Below are 19,240 nucleotides of genomic sequence, written 5' to 3' on the forward strand. Positions count from 1 at the left end.
TTCAGTTGAAACCAGTGGGCCCCCTCTACGTCCTGCTCAAGGTCCTGCCAAGGACCCTGGTCCACCGGATAATCGTCCAGTGTCCCGGTGCACCAGTCAGACCCTGTTTGCCCACCAAACTCATCCATTTAAATGTCTGATTTTAGAGTTTGCATTGTGTTCCTTTTCTTTGCTTATAAAAACATAATAATTATAGTCTATGGACCTTTTCTGATGCTGATGGTTCACAAAAGAAATTTGAGACATGTTTGATTATAATCTGATTTGCAGATAAAGCTGGCCCATTCAAATGATTGGATTGCCAAAAAAAGATCCATTTGCATCCTTGTTCTGTATGTTTTTCACTGACTAATGTTAGAAGTTTGTAAATCTTCATCACTTTTTTTCTCTCATCAATAGGTGGCAGAAAATGTCATTTTTCAACATGAGGAGAGAAAACTTCATTCCACCACTTTCAGGGGCGGACACAGACTGTAGTGGGCCCCTGTGCAAGAAATTTTTTGGGCCCCCCCCCCCTGCGCTTCATAAGGCAACAAAGTTATCTAAACATAACCCTCCCCCATGTGCATCTCTCGCCCCCCCATGTGCAGCTCTCATCCCCCCCATGTGCAGCTCTCATCCCCCCCATGTGCAGCTCTCATCCCCCCCCATGTGCAGCTCTCATCCCCCCCGTGCATCTCCCATCCCCCCCATGTGCATCTCTCATCCCCCCCATGTGCATCTCTCAACCCCCCCCATGTGCATCTCTCAACCCCCCCCATGTGCATCTCTCATCCCCCCCCATGTGCATCTCTCATCCCCCCCACTCCTAGTTAACTACTTGTATTTAAAACAAATAAAACTTGTTATACTTACCCCCATGCGATCCCTGCAGAATCCTGGCGCTCGTCCACGTCGCTGCCACCAGACGGTGCCACATACATAGCCATCAGCTTTTGTTTTGGCCAAAAGATTTTTAAAGCCGCCACCACGATAAGGTAGACTCTTCTGGCAGGGCCCTACTCTAACCTATTAAAATTTTCTTAAAATATCCAATACTCTTTTTAGATATATTTTTATTTAGTTTTCTTTAAGGGAATGTGTCATATACATTTTTTTTTAAAAATGACCAATAATACCACATACAGGGAATACTGCCACACCATGATCAGACCACATATTACCACAACATAGTGACCGAATAATACCACACAGAAGGGGGAAAAACTGCCACACCATGACCAGACCACATATTACCACCACATTACTAATATTACCACCACATTACTAATATTACCATAAGTGTCATTATGCACGGGAGCTCTATACATGGTATGTATAATGTAAGTGTCCAGGTAATCTAGTGATCACCAGTGACATTATACACAGGAGCTCTGTATATAGTGTCAGTGTACAGGTAATACAGTGATCACCAGTGACATTATACACAGGAGCCCGGTACATAGTATATAGTGTAAGTGTACATGTAATACACTGACTCACTGGTGACGTCTCTAGGTGAAGTCCTTCAGCTACGCTTTTCTCCTTCATCCAGCACAGACCGCCATTACGTCTTCCAGCCAGGACTCGTCTCTGCATAAAATAACACAGTTATCTAGTGCACATTCCCCAACTTCTACATTACGCAGCTGAATACAGACGTGTATCCACCATCAATATATGGTTAGTTATTATACAACCTACCATTCCAAATATAAATTGTAATCCACCACGGTGCCCCCATTAACTGTAAATAGGCACTTAATATATAATTTAATTAGAACCTCTACTCTTTCCGCCAATTTGTTACCAGTTACACTCCTGCATCCGCAACGCCCCCTACTCTATACTTCCTGCTCCCCGCATTCATTATTTACATGCACCCCCTGCCCCAATTCATTATATCATGTCCTGCTCTCCCCACCCCATCATCATTTATCATTTACTGTCCCCCACCCCACATTCATTATGTGCAGCTCATTATCCCCCTACTCCCAATTCCCCCATGTGCAGCTCATTTTCTCCCAATTCCCCCATGTGCAGCTCTCACCCCCCCATGTGCACATCTCTCATCCCCCTCCCCCACATGTGCCCCTCTCTCATCCCCCTCCCCCACATGTGCCCCTCTCTCATCCCCCTCCCCCACATGTGCACCTCTCTCATCCCCCTCCCCCACATGTGCACCTCTCTCATCCCCCTCCCCCACATGTGCACCTCTCTCATCCCCCTCCCCCACATGTGCACCTCTCATCCCCCTCCCCCACATGTGCACCTCTCTCATTCCCCCTCCCCCACATGTGCACCTCTCTCATCCCCCTCCCCCACATGTGCACCTCTCTCATCCCCCTCCCCCACATGTGCACCTCTCTCATCCCCCTCCCCCACATGTGCACCTCTCTCATCCCCCTCCCCCACATGTGCACCTCTCTCATCCCCCTCCCCCACATGTGCACCTCTCTCATCCCCCTCCCCCACATGTGCACCTCTCTCATTCCCCTCCCCATGTGCACCTCTCATCCCCCTCCCCCACATGTGCACCTCTCTCATCCCCCTCCCCCACATGTGCACCTCTCTCATTCCCCTCCCCCACATGTGCCCCTCTCTCATCCCCCCCATGTGCACATCTCTCATCCCCCTCCCCCACATGTGCACATCTCTCATCCCCCTCCCCCACATGTGCACCTCTCTCATTCCCCTCCCCCACATGTGCACACCTCTCATCCCCCTCCCCCACATGTGCACCTCTCTCATCCCCCTCCCCCACATGTGCACCTCTCTCATTCCCCTCCCCCACATGTGCACCTCCCATTCCCCCCACTCCTAGTAAATTGTATTTAAAAAAAAAAAAAAACTTGTTATACTTACCCCCATGCGATCCCTGCAGAATCCTGGCGCTCGTCCAAATCGATGACACCAGGTTCTCCTGACTTCCGGTCATGTGACGGTGCCGTCACATGACCGGAAGTCAGGGGAATCATGAAAGCGCTGCCGCAGCAGCGCAGCGCTGAGATGTTCCGGCCCCGGCGCTTAGCATGGGGCCGGGGGCCCCATGAGGAGAGAGACGCACAAGAGGGGGGCCCCCAAGGGGGCCCCTACCGGCTGGGCCCCATACTGGAGTCAGGGCAGTCATGCCCTGATGGCGGCCCTGCTGGAGGCTGAAGGGGCCCCCTCTCCCTCGGGGCCCCCGTTCAATGAACCGGCTGCACGGGCGGTAGTTCCGCCCCTGACCACTTTACCTGATGGGCCCATGCAGGGTCGGACTGGCCTGGTGTGATAAATTCCCGGTGGGCCCCGATGAGAGAGTGAGAGAATTGGTAGCGGGGGCTCTTAAAAAGTGCGGACCCTTTAAAAGCGCAGCCGAAGGAAATGTAGCGTCGCGTGCGGCGCTCATACTATTCAGTGGTGACAGCGGGTGACGCGCATAGTCACATGACAGGAGGACGTGATCTTAGTGGGCGGTGACACGCACCGCGCTCTGCTTTCCCGCTGGTGGCTGGCAGTTGTGTGGTGTCAGGTGACACGCTGACGTCACGCTCTCCTCTCCCTGCTCCCCTGCCGGTTTTTGATACGCCGACGCCGCGCTCTGCTCTCCAGTCCCGGCTTCTGCTCCCTTGGAATTGGCCTTGTAACACCGGCTCTCGTCCGGGTATGTAACACCGCACCAGCACCGCGCACCGCCCTCTTCTCTCCTGCTCTCTTGGCCTTTTAAGCCGGCTCCTGGGCTGAGTATGCGGTGACCTGCACTCTGCTCTCTCACCATCACCCTGGAAACAAGGCTGCCGGCCCCGGCTACAGCTCTCCCTGCTTCAACTTCAAGTCAAGTGCAACATCCACGTTTTTCTGGGTGAGTGTTCCCAGCATTGGTCATCATCCATATATGGAGGGGTCGCAGGCTGGTCACATGGTGACATGGATGGAGACATGGGGCTGAAGGGGGGGCTGGATGGACCCATGGGGACATGGGGCTGAAGGGGGGGCTGGATGGACCCATGGGGACATGGATGGGAACATGGGGCTGAAGGGGGGGCTGGATGGACCCATGGGGACATGGATGGGGACATGGGGCTGAAGGGGGGGCTGGATGGACCCATGGGGACATGGATGGGGACATGGGGCTGAAGGGGGGGCTGGATGGACCCATGGGGACATGGGGCTGAAGGGGGGGCTGGATGGACCCATGGGGACATGGGGCTGAAGGGGGGGCTGGATGGACCCATGGGGACATGGGGCTGAAGGGGGGGCTGGATGGACCCATGGGGACATGGGGCTGAAGGGGGGGCTGGATGGACCCATGGGGACATGGGGCTGAAGGGGGGGCTGGATGGACCCATGGGGACATGGGGCTGAAGGGGGGGCTGGATGGACCCATGGGGACATGGGGCTGAAGGGGGGGCTGGATGGACCCATGGGGACATGGGGCTGAAGGGGGGGCTGGATGGACCCATGGGGACATGGATGGGGACATGGGGCTGAAGGGGGGGCTGGATGGACCCATGGGGACATGGATGGGGACATGGGGCTGAAGGGGGGGCTGGATGGACCCATGGGGACATGGATGGGGACATGGGGCTGAAGGGGGGGCTGGATGGACCCATGGGGACATGGATGGGGACATGGGGCTGAAGGGGGGGCTGGATGGACCCATGGGGACATGGATGGGGACATGGGGCTGAAGGGGGGGCTGGATGGACCCATGGGGACATGGATGGGGACATGGGGCTGAAGGGGGGGCTGGATGGACCCATGGGGACATGGATGGGGACATGGGGCTGAAGGGGGGGCTGGATGGACCCATGGGGACATGGATGGGGACATGGGGCTGAAGGGGGGGCTGGATGGACCCATGGGGACATGGATGGGGACATGGGGCTGAAGGGGGGGCTGGATGGACCCATGGGGACATGGATGGGGACATGGGGCTGAAGGGGGGGCTGGATGGACCCATGGGGACATGGATGGGGACATGGGGCTGAAGGGGGGGCTGGATGGACCCATGGGGACATGGATGGGGACATGGGGCTGAAGGGGGGGCTGGATGGACCCATGGGGACATGGATGGGGACATGGGGCTGAAGGGGGGGCTGGATGGACCCATGGGGACATGGATGGGGACATGGGGCTGAAGGGGGGGCTGGATGGACCCATGGGGACATGGATGGGGACATGGGGCTGAAGGGGGGGCTGGATGGACCCATGGGGACATGGATGGGGACATGGGGCTGAAGGGGGGGCTGGATGGACCCATGGGGACATGGATGGGGACATGGGGCTGAAGGGGGGGCTGGATGGACCCATGGGGACATGGATGGGGACATGGGGCTGAAGGGGGGGCTGGATGGACCCATGGGGACATGGATGGGGACATGGGGCTGAAGGGGGGGCTGGATGGACCCATGGGGACATGGATGGGGACATGGGGCTGAAGGGGGGGCTGGATGGACCCATGGGGACATGGATGGGGACATGGGGCTGAAGGGGGGGCTGGATGGACCCATGGGGACATGGATGGGGACATGGGGCTGAAGGGGGGGCTGGATGGACCCATGGGGACATGGATGGGGACATGGGGCTGAAGGGGGGGCTGGATGGACCCATGGGGACATGGATGGGGACATGGGGCTGAAGGGGGGGCTGGATGGACCCATGGGGACATGGATGGGGACATGGGGCTGAAGGGGGGGCTGGATGGACCCATGGGGACATGGATGGGGACATGGGGCTGAAGGGGGGGCTGGATGGACCCATGGGGACATGGATGGGGACATGGGGCTGAAGGGGGGGCTGGATGGACCCATGGGGACATGGATGGGGACATGGGGCTGAAGGGGGGGCTGGATGGACCCATGGGGACATGGATGGGGACATGGGGCTGAAGGGGGGGCTGGATGGACCCATGGGGACATGGATGGGGACATGGGGCTGAAGGGGGGGCTGGATGGACCCATGGGGACATGGATGGGGACATGGGGCTGAAGGGGGGGCTGGATGGACCCATGGGGACATGGGGCTGAAGGGGGGGCTGGATGGACCCATGGGGACATGGGGCTGAAGGGGGGGCTGGATGGACCCATGGGGACATGGGGCTGAAGGGGGGGCTGGATGGACCCATGGGGACATGGGGCTGAAGGGGGGGCTGGATGGACCCATGGGGACATGGGGCTGAAGGGGGGCTGGATGGACCCATGGGGACATGGGGCTGAAGGGGGGGCTGGATGGACCCATGGGGACATGGGGCTGAAGGGGGGGCTGGATGGACCCATGGGGACATGGGGCTGAAGGGGGGGCTGGATGGACCCATGGGGACATGGGGCTGAAGGGGGGGCTGGATGGACCCATGGGGACATGGGGCTGAAGGGGGGGCTGGATGGACCCATGGGGACATGGGGCTGAAGGGGGGGCTGGATGGACCCATGGGGCTGAAGGGGGGCTGGATGGACCCATGGGGCTGAAGGGGGGGCTGGATGGACCCATGGGGACATGGGGCTGAATGGGGGGGCTGGGTGGACCCATGGGGACATGGGGCTGAATGGGGGGGCTGGCTGGACCCATGGGGACATGGGGCTGAAGGAGGGGCTGGCTGGACCCATGGAGACATGGATGGGGCTGATGGGGGGGCTGGCTGGACCCATGGGGACATGGAGGGGGACATGGGGCGGAAAGGGGGGCTGGCTGGACCCATGGGGACATAGAGGGGGACATGGGGCGGAAAGGGGGGCTGGCTGGACCCATGGGGACATGGGGCTGAAGGGGGGGCTGGCTGGACCCATGGGGACATGGGGCTGAAGGGGGGGCTGGCTGGACCCATGGGGACATGGGGCTGAAGGGGGGGCTGGCTGGACCCATGGGGACATGGGGCTGAAGGGGGGGCTGGCTGGACCCATGGGGACATGGGGCTGAAGGGGGGGCTGGATGGACCCATGGGGACATGGGGCTGAAGGGGGGGCTGGATGGACCCATGGGGACATGGGGCTGAAGGGGGGGCTGGATGGACCCATGGGGACATGGGGCTGAAGGGGGGGCTGGATGGACCCATGGGGACATGGGGCTGAAGGGGGGGCTGGATGGACCCATGGGGACATGGGGCTGAAGGGGGGGCTGGATGGACCCATGGGGACATGGGGCTGAAGGGGGGGCTGGATGGACCCATGGGGACATGGGGCTGAAGGGGGGGCTGGATGGACCCATGGGGACATGGGGCTGAAGGGGGGGCTGGATGGACCCATGGGGCTGAAGGGGGGGCTGGATGGACCCATGGGGACATGGGGCTGAAGGGGGGGCTGGATGGGGACATGGGGCTGAAGGGGGGGCTGGATGGACCCATGGGGACATGGGGCTGAAGGGGGGGCTGGATGGACCCATGGGGACATGGGGCTGGATGGACCCATGGGGACATGGGGCTGAAGGGGGGGCTGGATGGACCCATGGGGACATGGGGCTGAAGGGGGGGCTGGATGGACCCATGGGGACATGGGGCTGAAGGGGGGGCTGGATGGACCCATGGGGACATGGGGCTGGATGGACCCATGGGGACATGGGGCTGGATGGACCCATGGGGACATGGGGCTGGATGGACCCATGGGGACATGGGGCTGGATGGACCCATGGGGACATGGGGCTGGATGGACCCATGGGGCTGAAGGGGGGGGCTGGATGGACCCATGGGGCTGAATGGGGGGGCTGGATGGACCCATGGGGCTGAATGGGGGGGCTGGGTGGACCCATGGGGCTGAATGGGGGGGCTGGGTGGACCCATGGGGACATGGGGCTGAATGGGGGGGCTGGCTGGACCCATGGGGACATGGATGGGGCTGAAGGAGGGGCTGGCTGGACCCATGGAGACATGGATGGGGCTGATGGGGGGGCTGGCTGGACCCATGGGGACATGGAGGGGGACATGGGGCGGAAAGGGGGGCTGGCTGGACCCATGGGGACATGGAGGGGGACATGGGGCGGAAAGGGGGGCTGGATGGACCCATGGGGACATGGGGCTGAAGGGGGGGGGCTGGATGGACCCATGGTGACATATGGATGGGGACATGGGGCTGAAGGGGGGGCTGGGTGGACGCATGGGGTGACATATGGATGGAGGCAGGGGGCTGAAGGGGGGCTGGCTGGACGCATGGGGAGACATGGATTGAGGCATGGGGCTGAAGGGGGGGGCTGGCTGGACGCATGGGGAGACTTATGGATGGAGGCACGGGGCTGAAGGGGGGGGCTGGCTGGACGCATGATCGGACACATGGAGGTGAAGGTGGCCAAGTTGGGGACCTGGATGGACACATGGAGGTGAAGGGCGGCAAGCTGGACACATGGGGACCTGGATAGATATATGGGGTGGGATGGGATGCATATATGAGGGGGACAGGATGGATATATGAAGGGGGGCGGGCTGGACACATGGAGGCCCGGATGGATATATGGGAGGGGCAGGCTGGACACATGGAGACCAGAATGGATATATGGGGGGGGGGGGGGTCAGGTTGGATAGATGGGTGGCCACGCTGGACAAGGGACCTTATTACTGTTTAGGGGCCAGATTGAGGAACTTTATTAGTTTATGATGGCGAATGGGGAACATTATTACTTTAGAGTCCAATTAGGGACATTATTACTTCTGTAATATAATTTACTTTTTAGGAAACTGTTTTCCATAAGAGGGGACAAAAGGGGGGTCCTGTTACTGTGCAGGGCGCCACTATGTCGCTTTATTTCTTCAACTGGTGTAGTGTAGAATCCTGGGGAAAAGTGGGAATGTGCTCTAAAAGAGATCAGTTATTGATAACTGTGTGTTATTTTCTGCAGAGATGATTCCTGGCTGGAAGAAGTGATGGCGGACTGTGCCAGATGAAGAAAAGCGAAGATGAAGGACTTCACCTAGAGACATCACTGGTGAGTCAGTGTATTACTGTACACTTACACTATATAGTATATACTGAGCTCCTGTGTATGTCACTCGTGATAACTGTATTACCTGTACACTATATACAGAGCTCCTGTGTATAATGTCACCGGTGATCACTGTATTACCTGTACACTGACACTATATACAGAGCTCCTGTGTATAATGTCACTGGTGATCACTGTATTACCTGTACACTGACACTATATACAGAGCTCATATGTATAGTGACAGTGTTGTTAGTATTGTGGTTTTTATTCCTGATCAGTATTGTATTATTTGGTCACTATGTGGTGGTAATATGTGGTCTGGTCATGGTGTGGTGATATTTGTCCCTTTTGTATGTGGTATTATTGGTGTTGTTATAGTGGATGATGTTGTGTATGGCGGTTATTTGTTCTCGCTGAGATTAACTAGGAAAAGATTTTTTTCCATGAGGCCACGGCTTCACTATCAGTATTTGGTCAGTATTTTTTCTCAGTAGTGAGAGGCAAAAGCAGGAGTGGGTGATAAATCCAGAATTGGTGACTTGTTTCTATTCTCCCTTTTCTCTGATTGTTCCTCACCTGGTTTTGGCTCCCACTCCTGAGAATAATCCTGACTGAATACTGATAGTGGGGCTGTGGCCTTAGAGATGAAATACTTGGAGCAGAGCGTCAGAGATGCACTTACAGGGGTTCTCCGGTGAAAACAAGTCATCACCTCTCCACAGGATCAGTGATAACTTATTGATTGGTGGGGTCTGACTACTGGGACCTGCACCGATCGGCAGAATGTGGAGCTTTTCTCCCCATTAGACTGGAGCTCATGTGCGACTCGACCACTGATCCATTCATTCCCTCAGAGGCTGCGAGCGCTGCTCTTTTTTGGAAGCCCCCAAGAGAACGAATGAGGCTGTGGTCAGACGTCCCACCTGTCGCTGCATTGTAAAATGGGGATAAGTGTCCTGTCAGGGATAAAACTTCCCCATTCTTCCAATCGGTGCGGTTTCCAATCAATAAGTGATCACCTATCCTGTGTAGCCCATGAATCTGTGATCACTTGTTTTAACCAAAGAAGCTCTTTCATGCAAACTCCAGAAATTGTCCATCCCTGTTCTAGTCTGTGCACAGTAGATGTGAGGAGCCGCCGGTCACTGCTCCACTATAACAGGGAGAGCAGAGAAAAGAGATCTGCATATTGCTGTAGGTGGCCCCTAGAGTCAATGTCCCCTGTGGGCCCCAGACACCCCAGTCCGACCCTGCTGACATCTGATTAAAGCCTAAGGCCCCGTTCACATGTCAGGTTTTAATCAGTGTTTTTTTCTAATTTTCATCTGATTTTGGTCAGTGTGGCAGTTTCTCTCCTCATTCGGGCATATTTTTTTATATGTAAAGTAAAAGGCTAAAGGTTTCCTGGCCTCGCTTGCCCGGCCTATAGACACTGGAGAACAGGCAGTACAGGCAACATGGTTGGTTCTGGCCATTTTTCTGACCGACTCATTGACTTCAATAGATGATCTTTATCTACAAATCGCATGAAAATCGGACCAGTCTCAGTTTTGATTTACAGATCAATCGTCCACAATAAATAGAGCTGTAAACCTGTCCCCGGTCTATAACGGAGCATATTCTACCTGTTACAGAAATAACCAGACGTGAAAAGAGCCATGTGCTATTCTTACAGGGAAGGGGCCACCATTTTATGTTTTGTATTAATAATTATGTAATCAATTATTTTTAATACAAAATTAAATGTCCCACTTTATTAGTTTTTTAGTTATTTATGTTGACATTGGCCACTAGGGGCTGCCATTTTTATTTGGGGGGGGGTGTAATAAGCGCTCTTACACACCTCATTTACGGCAGCCCTGGCCATAAGAGACAGTAGTCTGTCACCGACCCTATCTCTAACACTAGAGGCCGCTCCTCCTGCCTCTAGCTGTGACCTGGGCACGCCCCCTTGGCTGTTCAGGTCGCAGCCGTGGGAGGAGATTGCAGCCATCTTTGTGGAGCCTGCAGTGTAAGCTGTACATTCCCCCTGTCGTCGCACGCACTGCTCAGTCAGAGCATGCCATGACAGGAGCTGCCGGGGAGGAAATGCCTGGGAGTGGACGTCCCGAGTGAGTATCTGCGGCGGCGCCGTGCGGTGATCTCAGCTTCTCTGCTGTTATCACTGCCGACATCCTCAGGCACCACAGACACAGCGCTGCGTGGGAACGTGGAAGGTGAGTAGAAGCGTTTATTGTTTTGTTTGTTTTTTTTCCTTTGCATTGAATATATGGGGGCATATACACACAAGGGTGTAGTTGGAGGCATATACCCACCAGGGTGGAGGGGGGGGGCATATACCCACCAGGATGGATGGAAGGGGCATATACCCACCAGTATGGAGGGGGGGATATACCCACCAGGATGGATGGATGGAGGGGGGCATATACACCTACCCAGGATGGATGGAGGGGGGCATATACACCTACCCAGGATGGATGGAGGGGCATATACACCTACCCAGGATGGATGGAGGGGCATATACACCTACCCAGGATAGATGGAGGGGCCGATACACCTACCCAGGATGGATTTATGGATGGAGGGGCATCTACACCTACCCAGGATGGATGGATGGAGGGGCATATACACCTACCCAGGATGGATGGATGGAGATGCATATACACCTACCCAGGATGGATGGATGGAGGGGCATATACACCTACCCAGGATGGATGGTTGGAGGGGAATATACAACTACGCAGGATGGATGGATGGAGGGGAATATACACAGACCCAGGATGGATGGATGGAGGGGCATCTACACCTACCCAGGGTGGATGGATGGATGGATGGAGGGGCATATACAGCTACCAGAATAGACTACCCAGGATGGATGGATGAAGGGGCATATACACCTACCCATGATGGATGGATAGATGGAGGGGCATATACAGCTACCCAGGATGGATGGATGAAGGGGCATATACAGCTACCCAGGATGGATGGATGAAGGGGCATATACACCTACCCAGGATGGATGGATGGAGGGGCATACACACCTACCCAGGATGGATGGATGGAGGGGCATATACACCTACCCAGGATGGATGGATGGAGGGGGATATACACCTACACTGGATGGAGGGGGATATACACCTACCCAGGATGGATGGATGGAGGGGGATATACACCTACACTGGATGGATGGATGGAGGGGGATATACACCTACCCAGGATGGATGGATGGAAGGGTATATACACCTACGATGGATGGATGGAGGGGCATATATGTGACACCCTAGGGGTCTGGTTGCCACAGTGATAGAGATATTACGTCTGAGAGCAGGTGGGAGGTCTCTTGGTCAGGAATCCTATGCATGCCACACCTCCTGCCCAGTCCTGGGAGGGGAAGAACTTCCCCTGTATAAACCTGGGTCTGAGGCAGGGTTAGAGAGTGGAGAGGGAGAGTTCAGCCAGGAGGGCTGACAGGGAGCTGTGGCTCCGGCTGGGCCCAGCTCCTGGGCCATGCCAGAAGTAGAGAAGAGAAGCAGCATAGGAAGAAACAACAGGAGCTCTGTGGGAGCAGTGTTACAAGGAGTCAGGGGCTGGCAGCTGCAGAGCTCGCCCTGACTGAGAAGATTTCTTACCGGACCCGGAGTCCGAGGCTGTGGGGACTAACTCCTACCCAGCAGCAGAATCCGTCAGGCAGGGGATTTCAGGTCCTCTGGCCAAGAAACCCGAAGGCACGGTCGCACGCATGGGACCAGCACCGCCGTCGTGGAGCGGAAGCTACTAGAAGGCCCCGAGTCACCGGCCATACGGGTGAGCACCACACGGTACACTCAGGGACGTGGGCTACTTATACTCGCTTCAAGCAAGGTAGCCAGAAGAGTATCGTTAGTTTGGGAGGCCTACAACTCCGCCTGGCCAGGGGAGATCCCATCTGCTCAAGGACTGACCAGGCCCCAACCGCTAGCCAGTACTCCGGGAGGGTCTATCTTTGTCACCAGTAAAGACCCTGAACTACACCGCATCGTCTCTGAGTGGTTCCTGCTACCCCCATCATCCACTTCGGCTGCCCTGAGGCCATACCCCTCCCGTTGGGGGTTATACCATCCCCGCTGCACCATCCTTCCACCGGCCTCAGCGGTCTGCCCTGCAGCGGCAGCTCCAAAGCTGCATTCAACGGGTGGCGTAGTCATCCAACATCTACTGCTAATAGACTCGCCACTTAGTTTGACTCCCTGGGCACGGACCGGGTCACCGCCACGAGACTACTACCCCCATCTGATCCGGCTCCGGGTAAGCCCCCGTGCACGCGATGCCGCACGACACAGAAGGCCCAGGGGCGCGTCAACTTTTGGCGTAGTCGGCAGGATTTCGTGCCCGCAACCACCGGGTACTGCGTGCCTGAAAAAGACTGTTCAAACTTACCAGTGGTGAAGATTCCCGCCATCCGGCGCCATCTTCAGCCTTCTTCCCGCCATCCGTGAAGATTCCCGCCATCCGGCGCCATCTTCAGCCTTCTTCCCGCCATCCGTGAAGATTCCCGCCATCCGGCGCCATCTTTTGCCTTCTTCCCGCCATCCGTGGAGTTTTCCCGCCGTTGGACGCCATCTTGAAGACGCCGCGCGGGAAGAAGAGGGGCGTGGACTCCGAAAGCGCGCGAGAACTGAAGCTCCGCCTCACGTCCAGACGTCGCGTAAGGTCCTGGAAGGAGCCCAGCAGACGCTGACGTCACAGGAGCGCGACGGAAGGTCCTCAACCCTGACGATCCACTGCGGAGCCGCGGCCTACGGAAGAGGATCATCGCAAGGTAGGCCACGGTCCACTAGGGGGGAGGAAGATGTCGGATACGGAGGAGAGCTTCACTGCCTCAACCCCCGCCAGCGCCACCGCTGCTGCAGTCATGCCTTTCACCATGCCCTATATCCCGGGAGCGGCCTGGCTACCCCAGTACTCAGGGGAGTCACATACTCTGCATGACTTTAGAGAAAAGCTGGATAGCCTCTTCCAGGTGTACCCCCTCACAGAAGAGCAAAATGTGAGCATCCTGGTGGCCCAATTAACTGGGGCAGCCCAAAGGGAGGTAAAGTCCTGGCCACCTGGGGGAAGGACTGTCGCAGGGATACTAACCCGGCTGAGGGACACCTTTGATACCCGCACCTCAGCCGAGATTAAGCTTAGATTCTATGGGTGCAAGCAGTGAGCACATGAGAGTATAAGGGACTATGCACTAAACCTACAAGAGGCCCTGAGAGCCATTAAGCAGACCGACCCTGACGGCGTGGGAAACGAGGACAGGCTGTTGACCGAACAATTTATAGAGGGACTATATTGCAATGCCCACCGAACCCAGTTGCGGGCAATGGCCTTACAGGATCCTCATCTGGACTTTGCACAGTTCAAGGACAGAGCCATCCGGGTGCTCCGAGAACCGGCACCGGGTGGCGTTGTGACCCACAGGCGCCCTACTACCGCTTACCACCAGGAGGCGGCGCCCTTGTCGACAGGGCCTGTGGGAGCTGACGCGCAGGCTTTGAACAATGACCCGGCTCCGGACCTGCACCATCAGGTCCAAGAGCTAGCTAAAAGCGTTGCTGCGCTAACCCGAACTGTGCAGTCTTTACAGGTTTCCACTCCAGGGAAGATCCAGCTGGCATCCGGACCGGAGGACATCCCGTGGCGTCGACCAAGGAGGACCCCACCGGCCAGAGGAAGACCCAGCGACCGGTACAACGAGGACGGACAACCTATCTGCCGCCGCTGCAATCAACCCGGACATATGGCAAGGTACTGTCCTTTAAACTGGCACAACCTGGGGTAGAGGGCCAACCCCCAGGAAAAAGATCACCAGGCCCATCGAACTGGCGTGACAAATATGTGGGAGGACGTCCAGTCTTGCCTGTGGTACTGGATGGCATTCCTATGAGTGCCCTACTGGACACTGGGTCACAGGTCACCACCATCCCGTACGTGCTCTTCAAGCAGTACTGGAATGACTCGGATATAACCCGCTACCCTGACGACGACTTGAGTATCATCGCCAGCAATGGTCAGCCCGTGCCACAGATCGGATTTAAAGAGGTGACCATTAAAATCGGTAGAGTCGTGCTGGCAGCCCAGGGACTGATCATTGTGGACATTGACAAGCGCGAGAGTCACCCTAAGATAACTCTAGGAACTAATGTAATTGAAAATTGTCTTGCAGAGGTGATTTTTATTTTACAGCAGGTTGCCAAGAACGCCAGCTCCGGCCAGCAGCGAGTGCTCCAAAAAGAGATCCGGGCACTGATGCGACGGCAACAGGTGGAACTCTCCGGCGGTGAGATTGGTAGCGTGAGAATGTGTGACCCTTTTCCTATTGCCATGCCCCCAAAAAGTGAAATGATGATTTGGTGCCGGGCGGCTAATGGTCTGAGGGGTAGAGATTACCAGGCAATGGTAGAACCAGTTTACTCAGACAGTAGGCCCACCATTTTGACAGCACGGGGGGTGGTCAATGTACGCCATGGGAGGGTGCCCGTTCGCATAATAAATATCGGGAAGAGGGAAGTGTACCTGCCCCGGTATGCCACGCTAGCCAAATTGTATACTATCAATCAGAATTCCATACAGTCCGTAGAACCCTTGCCTCCATCTTCTCCGGAGGAAGGTAACGGCTCTAAACAACAAATGGAGGATTGGTGTCAGCAACTACATTTGGGTACTGACTCCACTCCCTCACACCAGAAACAGGGAGTCTATCGGGTGGTTCAAGAGTATGAGAGAGTGTTTAGTAAACACCCGTTAGACTTCGGGCGAGTCAAGGGGGTAGAACACCACATCCCCACGGGAGACCATCCTCCCATAAAAGAGAGGTATCGACCCGTACCCCCTGCACACTACCAACACGCCAAGGGGATGCTTAGAGACATGAAGGAGGCTGGGGTAATCAGAGATAGCTGTAGCCCCTGGGCAGCTCCACTAGTCTTGGTCAAAAAGAAAGACAACACCATGAGAATGTGTGTAGATTACCGGAAAATCAACCGTATCACACACAAGGATGCGTACCCCTTACCAAGGATAGAGGAGTCTTTGGCTGCTTTAAAATCTGCTAACTTCTTCTCTACCTTGGATCTCACTAGCGGGTACTGGCAGGTTCCTGTAGCAGAGGCGGACCGGGAGAAAACTGCATTCACCACCCCGATGGGACTTAGTGAGTTTACCTGCATGCCGTTCGGGCTCTGTAACGCACCAGGAACCTTCCAACGATTGATGGAATGCTGTCTGGGACACCGAAACTTTGAGACGGTTTTGTTGTACCTGGACGATGTCATCGTATATTCCAAGACTTATGAGGACCACCTGAAACACCTGGCGGAAGTGTTCGAAGCTCTGGCAAGCTACGGCCTAAAGGTGAAACCCTCCAAGTGTCACCTCCTGAAGCCAAAGGTGCAGTACCTGGGACACGTGGTGAGTGCGGACGGAGTGGCTCCCGACCCTGATAAGATCACCGCAATTAAGGAATGGCCAAGCCCCTCCAGCGTAAAGGAAGTGAGGCAGTTCCTCGGGTTGGTAGGCTACTACCGAAGGTTCATTCCCGGTTTCACCAAAAAGGCAGCCCCTATGCAGGACCTCCTGATAGGCCAGTCCAGGAAAGCCAAGAACCAGAAGCCACCCTTCAGATGGGAGAAGCTGGAAGAAGAGTCCTTCCGTCAGCTGAAGATGGCCCTCACGGGGGATGAAATCCTGGCGTACCCTGATTATAGCCAGCCCTTTATCCTCTACACCGACGCCAGTAGCATCGGGCTAGGAGCCGTACTGTCCCAGATCCAGCAGGGGAAAGAACGGGTAATTGCTTACGCCAGCCGAAAACTGCGACCCACCGAAAGAAACCCTGAGAATTACAGCTCATTTAAGCTAGAGTTCCTGGCAGTGGTGTGGGCAGTCACCGAACGCTTTAAGCACTACCTCGCTTCTTCCCGGTTCACCGTGTACACGGATAACAACCCGTTGACACACCTGGACACTGCAAGACTCGGTGCCCTAGAGCAGAGATGGATGGCCCGCTTGTCCAACTATGAGTTTACAATCAAATACCGGGCAGGACGCTCCAATACCAACGCGGACGCCCTGTCCAGGATGCCAAACCTACCGGACGAGGGTGAGGATTCAGAAGACTTGGAAGAGGTCGAACTCCCTGCGTTCCACCGTCATGGGACTATCCAGTATTCCCACCGTGTAAGGGGTAAGCAAGCCGCTACGTTCAACCCCTTACCTCACTACAACTGGGCGGAAACGCAAGACAGTGACCCTGCCGTCCGGCTGGTGAAGGAGATGCTGACTCAGCCAGAAGCTCGCCTTGACCCAGACGCTCCGGAGGAGGCCAAGCAACTGTGGGCAGAGAAGAGTCGACTGTTCCTTTACAAGGGGAAGTTGTGCCGCAGAATGGTTAACTCCCGGACGCATGAACTGATCTGGCAAGTAGTGGTGCCAAGAAGGGACGCAGCTATGGTGATGGAGGCATACCACGACGGGGCTGGGCACTTCGGATGGAAGAAGCAGGAGTTCCTGCTGCGCGGGCGGTTCCATTGGGTAGGCATGAGAGGAACCATCGAGAGGTGGTGCAGAGACTGTGGCCCATGCAACCTAAGAAGGAAGGACCGTGCCAGCCAGAAGACCCCCCTTCAGTCCATCGTCACCCGGCAGCCGTTGGAACTGGTCGCCTTGGATCATGTAAAACTGACCCCAAGCAGAAGTGGCTACGTCTACGCATTAACCATCGTGGATCACTACTCCCGGTTCTTGGTTGTCGTCCCCGTCAAGGACTTAACGGCTCAAACAGCAGCTAGAGCCTTCCAGCAGCACTTCTGCCGTCCACACGGCTACCCAGAGCAGGTGCTGACGGACCAGGGACCTGCCTTTGAAGCGGAGGTCTTCCAAGAGTTCTGTACTCTGTATGGCTGCCGGAAGATCAGGACGACACCCTATCATCCGCAAACTAATGGACTTTGTGAGAAAATGAACCAGGTGGTGATAGATCTTCTAAAAACATTGCCCCTGGAAGAACGCAGTCTGTGGCCTGAGAAGCTGCCCGACCTGGTGGACCTATACAACTACATCCCTGTAGGTTCCACCAACTGTACCCCGGCTTACCTAATGAGGGCAAGACCCGGTAAGCTACCTGTTGACCTGGAGATGGGAGTCCGAACACCCGAGGACACTTCACCGGAAGCAGACTGGGACACAGAGAGGCAGCAGCAGTACCGGAAAGTACAGGAGAGCGTGGAGCGAAGTCTCTGTCTAGCTAGGGAAAGACAAGAGAAAACTTACAACCAGTATGCTCCCGCTGTTCCCTTGGTACCCGGAGAGCAGGTCTTGAAGAGGAAAAGACGGCTCCACAAGTTGGACGACCAGTGGGAGAAGGACCCGTACATCGTACTGCCCTCAAGCCACGACAACCCAAAGGTCTGTACCATCAGTAAAGACGGAGGGGAAACCACAACCATTGTATCCCGGGATCACCTGAAGAAGTGTCCCGAACAGCTACGGAACCCTGAAGAGGAACAAGAAGACCCTCGACCCGTAGAGGAAAGGGAAGATGTGGTTAGTACTGTGCTCGGAGACTTCCCTCGGTCCTGGACTCAAGTCAGTGGTGCAGTTGTGGTACCCGTCCTCACGTTCCTCCAACCAGCATCCCAAGTACTTGCGGAGCAACCGGTAGAGCTGGAAGAACAGCCGGTCCAGGAGGCAGAAGACTCCACACAAGCAGATCAGGAGGATCAACCCTCTGCTTATAGTGAGCCTGCCATACCCCTAGTGAGTCAAAGAGCCTGTAGACAGCTGCCCAGTTTATCCTTGACAGCTCCTACACCCTGTAGTTCAGGGCCAGACAGTCAGCTCCGTAGGTCCACTAGGGCCACTAGAGGCCAGTTACCCGCACGTTGGAGGATTTGAAGTGTTTAAATTGTTTTATTTGTGGTCACCTGTCTGTTACTTGTAAATAATTATGTGTTTCTAGTTATTTTTAGGAGTCCTTGGTGGATTACCGGGAATCCTTGTACAAATAGTTGGAGCGTAACCCAGGACGGACTAAAGACTGTTAAGGACTCGGGGCAGGACAGACCCCTAACTGGTTACGTCTCCCTGTTTTGGTGAAATGGACACCTTGCTTTTCTTCAAAACTGCACCCGGTTGCGGACACGCCGTAACCATCTTTATGTGTTTTTCTTATTGTATTATTATTGTTTATACCTTGTTATGTTTTTCTAAAAATATGTTTAGTCCCGGAGTACTAAATTTCACTAGGGGGGAATGTGACACCCCAGGGGTCTGGTTGCCACAGTGATAGAGATATTACGTCTGAGAGCAGGTGGGAGGTCTCTTGGTCAGGAATCCTATGCATGCC

At 55.8% G+C, this 19,240-nt stretch overlaps 1 long non-coding RNA gene across 1 annotated transcript in view; it reads left to right on the forward strand.

Annotated features, from left to right (window-relative positions):
• The first annotated feature begins 3,480 nt into the window (after positions 1 to 3,480).
• The window catches only part of LOC141207939 (uncharacterized), a 52,841-nt gene continuing 37,081 nt past the window's right edge, over positions 3,481 to 19,240 (forward strand). The window contains exons 1-2 of the long non-coding RNA XR_012278212.1: positions 3,481 to 3,823; positions 8,782 to 8,868. This is a non-coding gene — a long non-coding RNA (uncharacterized lncRNA). The remainder of the gene's footprint in view (positions 3,824 to 8,781; positions 8,869 to 19,240) is intronic.

Source organism: Phyllobates terribilis, unplaced genomic scaffold (genome assembly GCF_046119375.1).
Source record: "Phyllobates terribilis strain yellow unplaced genomic scaffold, ASM4611937v1 Scaffold_168__1_contigs__length_4147262, whole genome shotgun sequence".
Classification (NCBI taxonomy): Eukaryota; Metazoa; Chordata; class Amphibia; order Anura; family Dendrobatidae; genus Phyllobates; species Phyllobates terribilis.